The sequence below is a fragment of the Odontomachus brunneus genome, unplaced genomic scaffold (genome assembly GCF_010583005.1).
Source record: "Odontomachus brunneus isolate Ranch 3 - 2012 unplaced genomic scaffold, Obru_v1 Obru_scaffold_333, whole genome shotgun sequence".
Classification (NCBI taxonomy): domain Eukaryota; kingdom Metazoa; phylum Arthropoda; class Insecta; order Hymenoptera; family Formicidae; genus Odontomachus; species Odontomachus brunneus.
The window spans coordinates 37,708-41,618 of NW_022639783.1; positions in this window are offsets into that span (position 1 = coordinate 37,708).

The window sequence follows — 3,911 nt, forward strand, 5'->3', positions numbered from 1 at the left end:
TCAAGGAACACCAGCGATGTACCAAGTATGGTCACTTTACTCAATCAGCCCTAGCTGAACACTGGATGAAGACTGGACACTCCGTACAATATGACAAAGCCACCAGATTGGCTCCTTCACAGAGTTATTTTGCCAGAAAACATCGTGAAGGTCTAGAAATTTTGAAACATCTCACAACCTCAATCGAGACAAAGGTATGCAAGTAAACTCTATTTGGCATACTGCCCTTCTGGTTTTTTTAATTGACCAGCTGATCAATTAAAATACGCTGATTGGCTGGATTCAAGCCTTGTCCCCTACTCCCTAAACACCATCTACACAAAGGGGAGAGGAGGGCATATAAGGACTACCTTTACTCAAGGGAGCTCAGTATAAGAGTTCTCAGCCCTGATGTTGCAAACTGCAACGTTTGCGAAACGTCGGCATATCGCTGATTCAAGACACAGCTCCATACCGGTAGCTATACCTAGGCATTGTATCAATGGCCGTGAAAGCCTCAAATCTAGCATGACCAATGTCTGATGGAAGCTTTTTTGCCAGAATTATGCTAAAGATATCGTGCAATAAAAGATATAATTGCCAGAATTTATCATTTTCGTCAACAGTGAAAAGTGAAAAATGAAAATAAAGTTTACGTGAAAGATTCTTCATCCCTACCCTGACCATAGAAAATACAAATGGTGTTTACGACAAATCGAGTTAGAGTTTGTTCCACTAGGGCCGAAATAAGTCTCACTCAAAGGATGGACCAATATGACGACGACACAACGCAAACTTACCGGCCCAGGGGTTTCGGAGCCCCAGGGTCCGGCGGCACGGGGGGTAGCGTCCCGGCTCCCTGTGTCGTCGTCATCCGGCGACGGGCTGGCGTGCGGGTTGCCCACGGGCCCGCACGCGGAAGCGGCTACCGTAGAGGTAAAGACAGGAGGAGGTGGAGGGAAGAGAAGAAGGACTGTGAAAAGGGAGATTGATGTCGAGGGCTCTGGGACGGAGATGGAGGAGGATTCTGGAGAGGAGGAGCCATGGCGAAAGAAAGTGGAAAGAGAAGGAAAATGGCCGGATCCGGAGGACGAGGGATGGAATAGAGACTTCATCTTCGAGCGCTTAAACTGCATGAAGGAATGCGCTCGAGAGATCGAGAAAGTCACCTCCAAGAGCAAGAGGATGAGTAAGACCGAGAAGGAAGAGATAGGAAGGAGGAAGGAAGAGATGCAGGCATATGGCGAGGACATGGCCCATGTCTTTGCGACTAGGTCTATGTGTCTGGTAAAACGTGTGAGGACACTGGAGAAGTGGGTGGATGAGGACGTGGAGCTGGAAAGGGTAATAAATGAAGAAATCTCAGAGTGGCAGGAGAAGGGAGAAAAGTGGGAACTGGAGCGGAGTAAATGGAAGGAGAAGGAGCGCAAATGGGAGAGTGATAGGGAGGCGTGGGATAAGGAAAGGAGAGGCTGGACGTGTGAAAGGGAGGAGTTAGGGAAGTATAGGGCGGAGCTGGTTACGGCTAACCGCCCTGCTGCCGCTGCGAACACGCAGGACCGGGCCGTGTCTCCCTTCCCGGAGGTACGACACGAGACGAGGGACAGGGCGACGTCCCCGCTCCGGGTGACTGCTGCCGGGGCGCCGCTGGCTGGACAAAGGCCGGTTGCGCCCGCGGCGCCCGCCGCGGTCTCGTCGAACGACCGCGGCCGAGTCGGGGCGGGTGGAAGAGGCGGGAGAGGAAGGAGAGTTCCTCCTTCCCCTCCCAGGAGGAAAATCAGAGACGAGCAGGTCCGTGGGCGTCCGTTGGCGCCTCGTGCGCTGCCGGCGCCGCCGGCGACGGTTGCGGTGGCGGTACGTCTCGAGCCGGGGGGCCTCACATACGCGGAGGCCCTCCGCAAGGCGAGAGGCGATATCGCCGTGGGAGAAGGTGTGGTCCGGCCCGCCTTTGTAAGGAGGGCTGCAGGGGGTGGCCTCCTCTTCGGGCTGGCCGGACCCGACAAGGAGAGGGAGGCGGACGCCCCGGCAGATAAGCTTAGGCCGTCGCTCCCGGAGGCCGCGGTAACGCGGCCCTCAAGGTGGGGGGAGGTCCGACTCGTCGGTTTTGACGAGTCGGTCCTCCCTGAGGAGGTGTGCGAGGTTCTCGCGGAGCAGGGGGGATGCGGGCCGAGCGATATACGTCTCGGCCCCATTAGGTGGAGTTGGCGGGGGGAGGGGGCGGTTTGGGCGCGTCTCCCCCTTGCGGCGGCCGTCAGTGTGGCGGCCAAGGGGAGGGTGGCCCTGGGGTGGGCGGGAGCGAGAGTCGAGTTGCTCCCGGCTCGCCCGCTCCAGTGCCATCGGTGTTGGAGGCTCGGCTACGTCCGGGCGGCCTGCTCCGCGTCTACGGACCGGAGCAGGCTTTGTTATCGATGTGGTCAAGCCGGGCACGCCGCGCGGGTCTGCACCGAGAGTGCGGCCTGCGCGGTGTGCCGTGAGGATGGAAGGGACCCGGGTCACCGGATGGGTGGTCCCGGGTGCCCGCTGATGGGGGGCGGTCGGTTCAGCGCTCCACCGCCGTGCCACCGTAGAGGCCGGCCGCCGAACGCGGCTCCGGGCCAGGGAGGCCCGCTGCCCGCGGGAGGGCCCGGTCCTCCCTCACCACCACCAACCGCGGGGTCTGCGGGGGGACTTCACCCCCCGGAGGGTCCGCGAGAGGTGGAGATGGCCCCGGTCTGACCACCAAGACCGGGGCCACGGCGCTGGCCGAACACCAGGCTGGCGCCGGGGGGCCGGTATTGGGCATAACAGCCTGCTACCGGTCTCCCCTCTCCCCTACCGGCCGCGGCGGGGGTGCGCGGGGGCGCACCCACCCCCATTGCGGCTCGGGAGGGAGGCGGCGCGGTGTAGGGTCGCACTGCGCCGCTGCCAGTAGGCACCACTACCGGGGGTGACCTTACTCACCCTCGGTCACGTTGGTATGGCAGACCCACCTCCCACTACCATCGGGAGGAGCCCGGCGAGAGGTGTTGTGTCCGCCTCTGGCCGCGCAACGAGGCAAGAGTGGCCTCACGGCAGGGGGGGGGAGCGACCGGGGAGGGGCTTTGTCCCCGCCGCTGTGCCCCCCAGGGTAAGAAGCGCAATAGCGCTTCCGCAGGGCGGCCCCCCGAAGAATGCCGAAAGGTGATGCCAGGGGGTCGCCCTAATTGCGCGGTGAAAGACACACTCAGGGGTTTTTAGTGGGTATACCTCCTCCTCTTTTTTAGAGAGGGGGAGGGGAGTCCCACATACCCCCGGTGACCTCCCAAGGTCTCCGGGGGATGCGTAATGCATTTTCCCCTGAGTTATCAAAAAAAAAAAGGGCCGAAATAAGTCCCCCCCAGGTCCACCACCTTGCCGTGGTGGGGGGGGCTCCGGCGATCCGATGAAGGCTCGGCGGCAGTACCTTTCGGCTCCGGCCGGAGGGGAGGCCCCTACCTGAGGACCGCTGGCTAAGAGTGGACAGGGTAGCAACGGGACGGGGGGAAACCCTGAGGCTTATACCGGTAGGCAATGTGTCATGCCGGGCGGCCCAGGGAAGAGTATGGGGTATTCGTGCGAGGTAGAGTCGCTAGGTAGGACGGAACGGCCTGCGGGCCGGCTGTGAGCGCGGTCTCGACTGCGTTCCCAGACGGCACCGCCCGCGGCGCATGGGGGAAAGGGCATTGGTCTGGCGCTTGCTGGTGATCCTGTCCGGAGGACGGGCAACACGGGCGCATGGGGACTGGTGATAGTCGGCAACGAGGGGCGCGCCGGTGATCCGTTATGGCAACGCCGGGGGCCCACGCCCCTTGATCCGTTAGGCTAAGGTCCCTGTGCGCCTAGACCCCGTGTGCGATGAAGGCGCACCGAGGGGTGTGGCTGGAGCGGCAATGGGCGTACCGCCGGGGGCGTTGGGTGCCGGTGTCCGGAATCTT